Raw genomic sequence first — 15,565 nt, 5'->3', positions numbered from 1 at the left:
AAATCTATCGCTAATGCCACAATCATTAACTCGGAATTGCCCCACTTCAAGTGTTTTAATTTCCTTTGTGGCTCTATGAAACGAACGGCTGTTATTTCAGCGGCGATACAAAAGAGCTTTATTTAATATCGAATGTAAGCGTGCAACGAACCCGCGGGGCGAACCGATTTAATTTGAAACTTCTTCACCTCTCAAATGATCCTAGCAAAGGGTTGCCCGTTGCCCTAATCTTTGAACTATGGCTTGACCGTTAATACGCATATATAATTTGCTCTTCGATTATTTAGTGTATTAGAATGGTATGCCGAAGAAGGAATAAATTAGTTTCGTGTTTGGGAACAAAACCGACCCGTGTAGTTAATGTAACGGTCGCGGCGTTGTAAAAGTTTAACTTATTCAACTGCTGTTTTATTATTTTGTTCTTGTTGTGTTAAATTGCAATAAGTGTCACGTTAACGTGTACAACACGTGCAAAATTAAAACAAAACAGGTGTAGTTATTGAACGGAACATTGCTTTTTTATTTTATTTAGGTAAGTTATAAACATAAAAAGTTGTTTTCCTTAAAAATCTAAATTAAAATTGTTCAAAAACGAAAAATCGTTAGATACAATAACAAGATTAAGTGCCACGCCGAGTATTTATAGTATTTTCTAATATTTAGTTGAACTCTGCACTCTGTACCGGTTTAACGCCCTTACTATTGTACATTTGACCCTAGACTCTTAAATCCGGCAGGTGTAAACTCACCCTTAGATCATAGTTTCCACAATGCTCATTTACATAACCGTGGTATCTTATGCACTCTGTATGCACTGACATCTCACTTTATAATTCAAATGATTTACCTGAACGCGGGATGAACTCGGGAAATGTGAGAAATTGTAACGGCTTTATAATATATGTCACTCAGTCGAAATTCTTCACGGCGTTTTTGAAACGCGCTTGATGTTTATCCTCTTCTTATTTGATCAAAAGCTTTGTGTATGTTGCAGTGCGCTTAACCAAAATAAGTGGAAATATCTGTATTATAATATTATGCAGTTGTAAGGTTTAGTATTCGCATTTGTAAGACACTCTACAAATTGGGTTTAAATACTAAAACTACCAACAACACTGACTACTAATCGGGAAAGTTTAATGCTCAAACTAAATAGTGGAACAGCTTAAGAAATTCATCCTGCATTATGAAAGTAATATTTTTATCAGATCTAGTCGGTTACGCTAATGAATATTCATTGGAAACAGGAAGAGGTTAGTTGTGCTCCAGCCGTAACTTGCTCTTCATTGTTTTAAACTACTGCACTGGCCGCTAAGTTAAATGACAAATTTATTGAGAACAGTCCTTTTGGGTTACAGCTGATACCTTGCTGTTACTGAGTTTTAATAATCTTATTTCATTTTATACTCTTTATAGTTCCATAGTTTTTGTTTATTAGTAAAAAAGTTATGAAACAACTTTGTAATGGTTCACTAAAGTCACATGTGCTATTGACTGCGTAAAGGTTTGCGAATTTAACCAGATTACCTACTTGCGTCTATCTAAAAATACGTGCAATCACAAAATAAAATCGAGATGAGGCATCGCCGAAGCGCGCTGGATGTTAACAGCCGTGGCCTTGCCCGGTGTAATCGAATTAGTCGCGTGACGTCATCGACACCATCGCACCAACCACCAATTAGCAAGAACGCCGACCATAACACACGTAACACCGTGACGTGTCTACATGCGCATGATTAAATTGAATATCCATATCTCAATACATATTAATTTATCGCTTTTCTTAGATCTCTAAAATAGCTTAATCATTGTTGAGTAACATTTTTTTATTACATTATGTTAAATTTAAAGGCCGCGCATTCATGTGTAAGTGCACAAGGTACCTTTTGTATATTCCAAGATTAAAATGTATTCACCAATATTTATATTCAATTTATTTAAAGCAACAATGTGTTCATTTTGAACGCGAGAACCTTGAACATTTGTTTCCGATGATCGACGCCTTTTTAATACACCTAGTTAGGCAACATTCAATATAAACCTTAATAATCGTTAATATATTACATCAATTTGGTCATCCTTATAAAGAAGCGTGGGCTCCGTCCACAAAAGTAAAGACTTCCTTCGATTGCGTCACTCTCTTTATGATTCAGGCATTCTGCTTCATTAGCCGTAAGATACAATTCAGTAAACGTACTGATCTTTGACCTCGTATTGTTATCTTAAGAATAAAATGTTTAATTGATGGTTGGTATTTATGTCTATAGAATCTATTTTTGGAGTAGAGATAATTTGACCTAGTTTTAACAATACCCTTTAAAACTGCAAGATGAAGACAAAGACATCTTTATTTTTGTGGAATGTTGTGATTGTAACAGCTACAGAAAAATATTAATCGGATGAGGAATTACTTAATTCAAGAAATATGCTTTGATTTTTACTTACATTGATAATAATTAAACATAATATGTAGGTACCTAATTTATTTAACATAAAAACTGACAAGAAGGAAATTTATTGCACAAAATAATGTTCGTCTACTTACCGGCTACGTTATACATATATAACATAGACTTATAATCTGCTTAGATAATCCTCTTTCAGATTTAAAGTACCTATCTGGCTTATTGTTTTCTTGTGCTTTTTATTGTACAAAATTACAAAGGTGTATCGAGCCTCGGAACAATATTACGATTACGTCATTCATAAAGCAAGTGCATTAATGTAGGTAGCGGAGGCGCCATCTTTATATTCTCCGCTGCGGCCTGCTCTTGATATGAAAAGCTGTGTTCCGAGAATGACGTTCATAATAATAGAACGCAACTTGCTTAGCCAGCGTAACAATCTATGTCATTCTTGATTCTATGACCACTCTATTTTTCAATTTTGTAGTAATGCATAAACTAATGCACACATAGCAAAGCTATCTTTCAGATTATGGTATAAGTTGTTATATTTCGACGTTACGGAAAATTCAGAGATTTAATAAGTTATTTAAAGCTCCATTTCACTTGCGATAAATGATATCAATCGGTGCAAATTACGCGCGCAGTTTCAGCAACATGATACAGTAAGTAAATGTTCCCAGACGGCTAATGAAAGTTCACAAAGCCAACACGGGACCGCGCTTATTTAGAGACGACGATGTCGAGCAGATGACGCCCAAACAAATCTCAATATCTAGCATATGGTATGAACGTTTGGAACGGTGGCAAAGAGAACTCTGAACAGTTATAAGACATCGAAAATAGATTCTGCGAACGGGGTTACACGCACCTGTTATTTAGTTTTCAGGCGGACGCGGGGTGGCAGGGCTGCGCGGAGGTATAGCAGATTCATTAATAATGGTCCGCAATGAGACGCCCTTATTTACGAGCTGCGGTGACTGAGTCGAACCGCATCGCACGCGTCCCACAGTACGCTTTTGGTCTATGAGAGTTATGTCCTAGAGAATTCTGTTATGTCTTTATCATTTAAACAGTCTTGGAATGTGTAAATCAGTGTCTGTAATCCATTTTAGACTCTAACGAAAATCAAAAGCATTACTTACGCAAAGTGCACATTAATCTCGTATTTTTTCAGAGATAAAATCGGTTGAATTTGTCGCACAAACAAGTCACGTAATTGGCTTGATTTTATTTTGAAAATGCACAAGGAGAAGCTGTTAAAATGTCGAGTAACGAAGAGTTCAACACACTATTCAGTAAATCGATTCTATTGTCAACCGCTGTGATACCCGTGTATTTCACACAAAAGACTTGAAAAATTACAAAAAAAAAACATTTCTAAAATGAACTCAATATTTATTGGGAAGCGTTTCTAAGTAACGGAGCTGAGTCAAAGACGCTACTTATTTTACAATTATAATTGATAACATAATAATTTTTATAAAAATTTAATCCTGTCAAGGAAATTATGGAAAGTGTGTTATTATTATGTTTATGATTAAAATATGAAAGTGCGTCCAGTTAACAAACTTGGTGAAATATTCTAATCAGAGCCTCTAGAACCGACCACTTGAACTATCTTCAAATTCTGAATGAAATGTGGTCAAATTTTGAAATGCCAAAGTTCAGCTAGATTTATCAATATTATTCATGTATATATCAGTGACCTTCTTGAACTAAATATTAATTAATCTTGATTATATTCGGTCGCCAATATTTACATTTTTTATTTAGGAATTATGAAAAAAAAATATTACAATTTTTTTTTACTTCAACAAAATACATCCTATCACCTATGATTACGTGTGTTAATACATATTTAACAAAACCTATACATATTTAACAAAAACTATTTTGGTCTGATGCAATATTTTTAGTTTACCTAGATTGTTATTTTCTATACATAATGATTTGCGATTTATACGCAAACCCATTGTGAATAGATGTGTTAACATTGTTATGACTCAGTATTTTTTATCGAACATCTATTTAATCACACTCATCCATTGTTATAGGTTAATCTATTCTTAAAACGGAAGGCTTTTATGATACCAGCGAATATATTTCTGTAAATGGATCGGACGAAGCGTTCGTCAGTTTTGAAATAAAAATCGGTAACCATACAGCATCTCGCTTGCATGGTGTTTCGACAGAAATGGATCAAATAAACAAACCGACCATCGTACTAAATTCGTACATAAACACAACTCGGTGGGACTAGGTAGAGAGATGAGGTAAGCGGCCTTAAAAGCCACTTAGCACACAGTTCGTTCGACACCGCTCACTGCGTTTCTTATTACTTAGATAATAACAATTCCGGTAATGTTATTGCAACATTTTTATATTGCTCACTCCGAGTCAGATCAAATGAAACGCAATATAATCGATTGCAGCGTGTCGATATTTCGGCCGGTTAGCGGAGTGACAATGCAAGCCAGTAGAAGTCTTTCATTTCCGCGCCCGTGTCACAGATCCGGAACCCAATTCACTACGTGGATCAACCGAAGACGAGCCAACGTATAAGTTCAGCTAAAGGTCGGAAATCAGACGGCCGATGGTTTCAGAAATATTTTCGTCGCTTATGAATCATTTCGTCTCCATTGTTGTTATATTCGGGATGACCATTTTCGGATCGTACAGATGTTCGATATGCGTCACGATTTCTCTTAATTTGATTCTCTGAAACTGATTAGCATTAAATAAAAAACATCGAATCTCGTCTAGGTACTCGCTTTTAATGGTGCGCTTAACGTTTTTTTTTTTTGAGGGGTTATTATAATTTTATTTGTTGCGAAAGCTACTCAGGATATATCTAAGGAGCGAGTCAGATGAAGCGAGTTAAGGTGATGAATTAATTTTTCTAACATTTACGGCCCTTTTTAAACCTTCGTAATTTTTATATTATTAAAGTTGTCGTGATGAAAATTCTTGACAAGAAAGTTCAATAGTAACACAATACGTGTACCGTTTTAGAAACATGATTCCATGATATTTTCTCGATAGAAAAAAAATACAAAGTTCTCATTGTTATTTTTTTTAAATCTCTGGCATCTTAAAAATAACAAACGTAAAGTTACGACTTTTTGGATATTAACTATAAAATATACAACCTATACGTCTACCGAGTTAGAATTTTGAAATATGCGATGGTTTTGAAATAAACAAGAAATACTTGAAATTAGCGCGCGACCAGCCAATCTAGCGAGAGCCGTCCTGTACCTTCCTACCCCGATCGGTGCACGAGTCATTCCCGCTACGGCCGTCACACGGGGAACTTGTGTCGCTTGTCTTCGAGTCGCGCAATCGTAACAAAGGGTGACAACACGATAAGACAAATGGGGACAATAAAGAAAATAAGAAGAAGAAACATAAAGGTTGGAGGAAAAAGAATGCTTACAATTGGAACAAATTAATGAAGTAAGTTGGTTTTATTTTAAATTTGATGATATTTGTATTATAGACGATGTTTGATATGTACCCCTGTTTTAAGTACATAATGAATGTGTAAGATTTTTTAATTTATAGCATAGATAATCTTTTCAGAAATCCGGAATCCAGAAGGAAAATAAACCCACTAATTGTTCACAATGTGAACCCACTCCTTCGTAAGCACCTTCATTCAGCCAAAAATTTATGTTATCAACGCTCTACTGGTTTTATCGCATGATTCCATTTTTAGCAAAAAGCAACAAAGTGCGAAGAAATAAAAAATCATGGTGAACTTAGTGGAAGTATGGTGGACGTAATATGGAACAGGAGCTCATTGGAGTAGTATTATATTAAAAAAAAATACGAAAAAAATTAAAGAATTACATTTCTTAGTAGGTGGTAGATACGTATGTTGTATAAAGAATTTGATGTTGATATTTATTTCATTTATACTTACTACACCTGTGCGGGAAATTGCTTAGTACTAAAACAGGTTTATATTCATATTTATATAGTAATGTGAAAGTTTTTCGAAAATTTTTGTGTATATTAAATTGAGTTCCTGGGTGATCTGGAAACACAATTGGGCCCGGAAGGTGGCGCTGCAGTCACTCCTCCTAATCACATGAACCGATTTGGATGAATATTTGTGTGCACATTTCATTGTTGTGGGATGATAGGTTGATTCGTTTTCACATTAGCTAAAATTATGTATTTTTGTTGTTAGAAAGTAAACTTAATTTAATGTTTATAATACATTATTATTGGTATAAATAAGCCAGTATTCGTCTCACATTGCTGTATCTGCCTACCTACCCTACCGACCTATTTTTGTTCTGGCTATTTTATTTTGATTATTTGTTGAATAATTACCATTATAATAGAGTGCAAAAAATAAATACTTGCGTGAATATATTTTGTGTGTTTTTTTTAAATAATTATTTTATTTAAAAAAATATCATTCCGACCGCGGCTTTGCCCGCGTGGAATTAGGTTATACCGTGAATCCTGTTTTATCCCACAGGAGTGTTCAGTCCAATTAAATATATGTATAACAATATTATAGCTGTATGACGACTCCATACATGTTTGTCCCGAGTCGGCCAGCGGCAGCGCGGCGAGTTTGCAAGAATGACTTCGCGCAAGCCCGCGTTCGCGATAGCGAGCTATTAGACTCCGCCCACCAAGCAGTGGATTTTTTTTTGTGTATCGTCTTAATTACCGTTTATACAGAGTCATCAAACGGGCACGAGCGCGATGCTCTGCCGCTCGGCTCAGGAGCGCGACTCCGCTTCACCGCTTTTAATTAAACGCTAGAATAACCGTGTGAAGAGCTCATTCGCGATGCACACAAAAATGTGTATATTTTTGGTCTCATTGATTATACAGGCTGCTTATTATATTGTTTATAATTTTTTCGCATATGGACTTGATGACATTTTTTCTTAAAGGAATGTTTGGTCCCCTATTCTTAATAACAAATGTGGCTACATTTAACTTCCTAAGAATAGAGTCTATAAAATACAATTATTGTGTTGATTGTAACTTTGTTGATTATAAAAATATTTTTTTATCATTTGGAATGGTAAACCTGTAGACAAACCAGAAGCACAGCAAGTAAAGAGAATATTCAACTCAACCTATTAATTTAACTTAAATATACCTACTATAAATATTAAGATATTATGATGCCGGAATCAGAAATCAAAGTTCAGAATGTCGGCAAAAATATATATATATATTCTTATCGAAGTGTGACTATCAGGTTAAGTATACTAGAAGAAAATGCAATAAATAAATCACAAACGATGCCTTCGTGCTCTCAGCTTGTGTAAGCCAATTACAGCGATGCGCTTCAAGGAAGCTAAGCAGTTTCTAAATTCTTCGTATATTTAATTTAACTTAATTGGTATATGAATTCATAAGATTTAGTTAGTAGCCTTATTAAAGTTGTAGCATGGCAAAAATAACGATCGAAGTCATAAAGTCTTAAAGTAAATCAATTTATGTCATGAATAATTTTATTTCTCTCCAGTTTATTGTGTGAATTGTAAATAGATTTTTGATTTAATATACTAAAACTAAGCATGCAAAAATTTATAAGAAATAGTTACTAGGCTAAATTATTTCGTTTGATTGCCGATTTTTTATTGCTTATAAAATAAAGTTTGACTTTTATAAAATGTGTAAGTATCAACCAATTAAAATATTGGTGATTTATTTCACAAGCTATTCCAATTTTTTTACCTAATCAATTGAGGGCAGTTTAAGAATAGGCAGTCAGCAGTCATTTGTTATAATGCTCTGAAACACCACTAATGAATGATACAGGAAGCGCGGCGCGTGCGCAATGAAGTGATGTGAAGATGAGTTGCGTGGGCGAGCCCCCGCCTTTGTATTTGTTATTCGACTATCGCCTATTTGAAGTTCACAAGACTTGTCAATGAAACGAAATAAGGTCGTTAATGCGATGACAATTGGCATCGATAATCGCTATAACGTACACAAAACTCAGTATTGAGAACACGTGTGATAGATTTATTCGTTGGCTTATGTGTTTCTAGACCAAGCGAACGCAATCTTATCATAGTAAACCCGCCTCGTCGAAAGGTGTGGTATGCGATGTACACACACCGTGATTGGTGATGATTTTTTCTTTGTGTCCATAATACTTGTATATATATACTAATGTGCGAATGTATTGCGTTTCGCGTGGGACGGAGCGATGCATTTTTTGCGGGCACAAGATGAACACTGGGTCGTTGAACTCCATCACTCGTCTCGAGGCCGCCGAAAACGCCAACCAACCGCGTCATAAGAGATACAATTAAATGCATTTTTTGCTTTAGTTAACGTCACGTTTTCCTATTCGGAGTCTCGAAAATACACGATAGAATAGATTTAACATTGAAGGACGTAGAGCTGGAGTGCTATATGAAATATATGCGATACGTAGATATTTGATTACATAGTCATTCGAGTGCTGAGTGAGTCGCGTGTGGTGTTTGCCAACGTTGGCACGCATTGCGAACCGCCGGCCAATATTGGAGGAAGCAGCACATCTGTTCGAACCCTACACCTGTATACGATCTAGCCCTTTTTGTTTGTTGAACAACTATCGTTCGTTCGTATAATATATATTCGTATAATATAGGTAATTCCTAACTTCCTACTGCACTATGGTAAACAACAGTGTTTTAGATAATATACATTACTCAGGCACTTTTTTGCATTCTTTGTATTTATCATCATTACATAGTATAAAACAAAGTCGCTTTCTCTGTCCCTATGTCCCTTTGTATGCATAAATCTTTAAAACTACGCAATGGATTTTGATGCGGTTTTTTTTAATAGATAGAGTGATTCAAGAGGAAGGTTTTAGTATATAATTTATTAGGTTTTAGACAAAGCGGGCGAAGCCGCGGGTGGTAAGCCAGTTATTCATATACCTAGACTTAACGGTTTAATCTGTTATCTGTGGCATCTAAGTTCAATAAAGAAAGCACAGGCTTATTTCAAAGCAACATAATTTCCAGATTAATTCTTAAAATGATTCCTGACAAAAAATTATCTCATAATGTTGACTTGAAGTACGTTAATGTCTGAAAGAAGTTAAGAGCTGCTTACTTTAAGGGACAGGAAAAATCAACAGAGTAGCTGAAGTAATGTTTTTTACACTAAAGCGACGGCACAAAGGCAGGCTTTATCATTTAGCTTTCGACTGAGATTTTTTAAACACGTTTTTTTTTCCTAATGCGCACCTATTTTTGCGGTTAATTATTGTATCCAATAAATCTGACTAATTATCTTGAGTGTTTTCGTGTTCGTAATTGCACATTATCGAGGTTATTACACTGCATACGTGCTGAAGTCATACGATTAGTAGCCTTATTTTTTATTATTTTTGTTTTTAATAACGCTCTTTTCGAAGCGAATTAGACAAGAAAGCTTTTTAGGTGTCACGCTCGAAGGCGCATTGAATAAAAACCACGTCGTGATTGGAGCCTGCATCCGCCTTTAATGCATGAAACGATTTTTGATACTTTATGTACATTTTAATGGCTTATTTACTTTTATGATACTGTTTGGAAAATCAATCTTTTTTCGATGTACTGTATAATTTATTCTGCCTTAAATAAATGCATGATCTCTCAAATTTTATCCACTACAAATAAATTGTGAAACTTAAAATCTTTCTATTGCTACATCGAAATTAAATATTTGCAGAACCTGCGGTGCTTTACATATATATTCCTTTGGTCTCGTGTCTACTGCCATATGTAATAAAGTCTTCGTTACTTATTCCGTTTATGTGAACCTTACGATCATAGATTATTTCGATCAAACGTCGTGGTTGCATTTTCTTTGCCTTTATTTAAAAACTCTACATTTTCAACTAACCACCTAATTTAAGTTCGTATCAACTTTATTTTATATGAGCGACCATTAGTTTAAATAGATATATAAAGAGGTGAACTTTACGTATAAATCCTAAAACTTAGCAGTTAGTACTTAGTAGCTTAAACGGGACTCTACCAAATTGTAGAGTCATCGAAAAGCTTTTTAATTTGGAATAAATAGCCCTCTACCCAGAAATTACTAGAAATTTCCGCGTGTTTAGTATGAGTCAGACTTTAGCTGGCTGTTCCCATTTTCAATCTAGTGCATATTGCAGAGTGGTCGTGCAGGACAGGTCACGCGCAAACCCGTTCCGTAGCGCACTTTCACCGCTCTTCGCTTGCTCCCGCGCCACATTGCCTCTCGCTTACACCTTATCGGACGCACCCTTCCTATAGCCGATTTTACTAGCTCACCCTAATATTATATTCAAATTGCCTAATCGATACTTACCCTAAATTTATCGCAAATAATTCGTTAGAGGATGCCACGTCTGGTAAAGTTTTTAAAAACATTTTAATTCGAGGGCATTCGCCAGCAAAACTCCGCTGCGCTAATAAGAAAATGTAATCATCCGTTAATGCGTTTATGAAGTGGTGCAAGAACACATTGACCGTTTAAAAGTCGACACAATCGACGGGGCGGGCGGAAGTGTGGCAGTGGCGAAAAGCTCGCAACTGCATGAGGAGAAAGGAAGCGGCGCGCCGTGCGACGTGATAAGGCAGCCGGGCGGCGGACGGGGGGAGGGCGCGAGACAGGGAGGGAACGAGGGGCCCGGCGCGAGGCGCGGCGTGCGGGGTGCGCGCGCACCGGCACCCCGCGCCGCGCCACTCGGCACTCGCCTCCCGTCAGTCGCCAGCCGACTCCGCTTGTGCTTGTGTGAATCGCGCCGCTCTGTCCACCGCACTCGTGCCCCGAACACGACGCGTGCCGCCCTGCTGTGGCCGCGAACGCGACCTCTACCCTACCGGCGAATCGTTTGTCTTTAACTTAGTGCGACTTGCTATGATTTGACTTTTGGACATTCACATCCCCTTACCCGGCTTGTTTATCCCTCATCATGTAAGTGTTACGCTAATTTTATTAGGTATTTGCAACTTATGGTCGAATTCGGAAGTCGCGTTAAAGTGTGTATCGTGAAAGTTTGTGAAAAATAGTGAGGTTCTTTTGACGTGTTTTGCGTGACAACGGTAAACCTATTCGTGAGATTAGTGTTTCCTAAAATTGGATACCGTTTTTTTGGGCGATTTCCGAAATTCGACAGAAAATTGAAATAGCCTGAACAATCAACTCCCTTAAGTGATAAACGCTCACAAGTCGGTAGTTTCGGTAAGGAGTTTATAACGGCCCGCATGAGAGCTTTTGCAATTAGTTGGGCCCGTTTCGTGCAATGCCATACGCTCGCGCTTGCACGAGGGCACGAATGTTAAAGCTTTCATCGATATTGCCAATAACGTAAAAGTTTGCTAAGTAGAAATCTTTCCTAATCCCGTAACGGCACTATTAACTTCTTCCTCTACAAAGCCATAACTTTCCAAGCGCATTTCAGTAATGACCTATCATTTTGTAGTTTCCAAATACTTCACAAAATCAAATACATTACATTATAAGTTACATTATGTACCTTTTCTTATCGTAAGATAATTTATCATATCTCTAAGATAAATGGACAGATTTATAACACTTCGTAAATTTTGTATAGTGGTTAAAAATCTTATCTTTAAAATATAAAATTAATAACAAGCATTATTTGTATCAATTAATTATAGTTACAAATAGTCTCGAAAACAATCCATCGTATGCTCACAATTGCGAATTCCTCGCTCATATTGTCACTAAATCCTTATTGAATCTTGAAATCGCTCATAAAATGTTAAGTTCCGGAATAAACGTTCACCATACTGTAGTAGTTGCGCACAAAGTATCCCAGTGCTCTATGCTAGAGCTGTAACGCGCTAAATGAAAAAAGATTAAAAATTGAGCTCGAATAAAACGTGCATGTGTTAATTTTAAAAAATCTCGGTATATTGGTTCAACTAAGGTCCACAATGGTCTGTTTGCAACGTTTCATCTACGAGGGTAACAGCTGGCTTCGCTACCTGCTCCTAACAATAAAACGTCTGTCAATAGAGGGCTCGCTCTGGATTATTATTTTTTGTATTTCACTAACTGTAAAGGTACGTAAAAACAAATATTCAAATTTTGTACTTCCTGTGGCCTATAGGTATTATATATATTTGTCCATTTTCGATGTCATAACTAAGGAAAATCACATAAATCACTAAATAAAGAGAATTTGCTAATTACATTACTAAAATAAGATATTTCCTTACATATATACCTAATACTTTCACGGAGAGCGTAAGTGTTATTTGGTGTATCAAAAAAGTAAATAATATTCGTGTGTTTGATCATAAGTTATGATTCTTATTTCTTAATATTGAAAGAAAACCAACAATACAATTCATAAAAGAATAAGTATTATCCAAAGAGGAACGAATATTAAGTGTAATTAAGTCAACATAATCTGAATAGCATCGCCACAAAATGTACCCAACTCCGATAATGCTATCTAAAAGAATTATCTTATCTTTTGCGTAGACTAAACGAACATGACACACCGGTCCAATTCGCAAATTAAAAACGAAATTAATCATTGATAAAATACGACGAAATTTCAATCTGTTTTACCATTTTCACTAACTACACGAATATTTTAGGCAACTTATCGTTTATAAAGATTGCCTGTTCCAAAAACTGGGGTCAATGATTTCCGACAATAATTATAACCTATTTGTTTATAAATATGTGGTTAAGAGAGTAGTGGATAAGTAAATTGAGGATTTTAAACAATGCAAAATGTAATGTAGAGGCGGCTTTATGACTTTGGATATAAGTTACAAAGAGAATCAATCTGTTCTTTCTGCGAATTTAGATAATGAAAATAATTAATATCCATCATTATTACTGTGCAGTGTTATCTTTTAGACTTATTATGAGAATATATTTTGCTTACAAAAAATCAAGTATAAATAATTTCCCCTGAAAAAAAATCAAAACAATTATTATATTTACATATTGTAAACTATGATATGTAAGATATTGAATTAATCATTATTTACACCTCCGTATAGAGAAAGTATTATTATAAAGGACAAATTTTCAAACATTTTTGCAATGGGCGTCCTGTGATAAAACCGTACAGAATGATGAGTACTGAATTATTATTATTTAAAATTAGATGAAATGTACTCGTATCATAGAGTTAAGTAGATAAATTGCAACAAATCCGAAAGTACAACGATAATATTGATTTATACTGAATGGAATCTTCATAAACTGGCATTTAATTATAAAAAATACTGGCAAGTACTCCACTTAATTTTTCTAATTAAAATAAAAACATTAATTGACTTAAATAACAACCGGTTTCGATTAGATCTATGTATTACCGCCAGACAAAGTCTAGCGAGCGTAATGAAATATTTTAGGTCGTAAATTACCATAGATATTAGATAACTTCGTATTTCGTCATATTTTTTATCTCTTAATATCATAATCGGTCAAATCAGAAAACAAACTATGTAGATACTAGAACATCGTTTGTGGACTAACAGCTACACTAATAAAGTTTAATATCGGCAGAACATAAATAACCGTTCCTTCTCCCTTCTTTCGCCGCATTAAAATTCAACCAACCTCTTGAATCCCCATTACGCCGTCCCAATAAATAAATGCAAGTTTTCCTCATACCATAATGTTGGCCGTTTATTTATCTTCCATGTCGGGTGTTGCGCTTATTTTTACGTTTTGCCGATGCGATCAGTTTAATGTCCGCGCACAATCGTGCCGGGTCCCGGGCTCCTCTCCCGCCGCACTCGATAAGGCGCGCACATTAATGGGGCGCTGCAGCGATAGCGCCGGAGTCGTGTAATTTGCGCCTCGTAAATTTTAAGCCGTCGCAAATTTTTCGCTTCTCCCGCTAATTACGAGTCTGCAGGCGTCCCCAAAGGCAGCTTAATGCAGTTCGTACACGTCCCGAATGCAAGAGCAGGGCCGGTCGCCCGATCTGCTCTATCCGTGCTAACAATGGCCTTTGTTTTGACTGCCGGAACTGACCTACGTGCTCAGCTAATCATTCGCTTTGATTTGCTCATTATGTCACATATTGTTCCGATACCGCATTTGAATTTTTAATTATTTACACTCTCAATTTTTATGTCGTTGACATTTTTGTCCGGTAAATTTATTCATTTAGAATAAAGCAATTAACAGTAAAAGAACACATTTCTTTTATCTCTACATTTCTCCACATGTGTGCTGTCTCCTTATTTAGTTCATGTCAACTTTATTGCTACAAAAAGCTTGTGCTGAGTCAACCACGCGCGACCAGCCAATCCAGAACTGTGCAGAGAATAACAAATGTAAAATCGGTGACATCACTTGCGAGTCACATCACATCGAATCCAAACACTTTTAAATCTCTAAAATAACCTTTGCTCCTTTAAAATAAAGTCTATATTCCATTAAAACACGAAGTTCATGAACATAAACATGACTGATTTCAACATAAATATCGCATTTAAAAATTAAATTTTCCTCATCGTGTGCTTTGCTAATAACGTTATAATGTTGTATCAATATGTTTACTTTTAACATGTTTTACCACGAATGTCCTGTAGCACAATTTTATAGACTAAACAATAGTTTCATACGTACATTTCTAACGCATGCCTGGTGTTCGTGATTGATCATATTTTATTATTACATATAATAAAGGGTAAATATTGGGATAGGTTCACATCAACAATAATCTCAGAGAAACATGGGAAACCTGTCAGACACAAGAACATTAATCAACTGAAGAATACAGCTTTAATAGCCTAAAATGTACGAACAACTTTTGTACAGAAACATTGATTTTAATCTAGTAATTAATTACAGCTATTAAAATTTAGAAGGCACTTTGTTAGAGATTAAACAAACATCTAGGTTTACAGAGGAAATTCTCCTTTCCCATCTTGGTTGAAATTCTTCGTGTGAATATAATTTTTCAAGTCGTTTTCGAAACAATTCAAGATATTTAAAAAGGCAATGAGTATGTCATGGCTCCAATGAAGCGTGTAGTCAGGTAGAGTGGTAGTGGTTTTTTTGCAGTCTGCGTCTGCGGCTGACGCGATGGAGCGCGACACAGCTGCCCAAGGTCACCTCCTGCTTGTGTCAGCCCATTTTCTGCCTTATAACTGACTGGCCTTGTACACTTTTTATCTTTTGGACAACGTAATGCTCCA

General features: G+C 35.8%; 1 protein-coding gene across 8 annotated transcripts in view; it reads left to right on the top strand.

Annotated features, from left to right (window-relative positions):
* Positions 1–15,565, top strand: part of LOC123705874 (protein muscleblind) — a 112,139-nt gene that overhangs the window by 30,218 nt on the left and 66,356 nt on the right. For 2 of the 8 annotated variants that reach the window (XM_045654953.1, XM_045654945.1), the window contains exon 1: positions 11,127–11,336. The exons of the other annotated variants lie outside the window; for them this stretch is intronic. The gene's annotated coding sequence lies outside the window, so the exon portion shown is untranslated. Of the gene's footprint in view, positions 1–11,126; positions 11,337–15,565 lie in introns of those variants that run through there. 8 annotated transcript variants of the gene reach the window in all.

Source organism: Colias croceus, chromosome 3 (assembly GCF_905220415.1).
Source record: "Colias croceus chromosome 3, ilColCroc2.1".
Lineage (NCBI taxonomy): Eukaryota > Metazoa > Arthropoda > Insecta > Lepidoptera > Pieridae > Colias > Colias croceus.
Note: the sequence above shows the minus strand (reverse complement) of the source record. Positions and strands in the feature narration are given on the sequence as shown.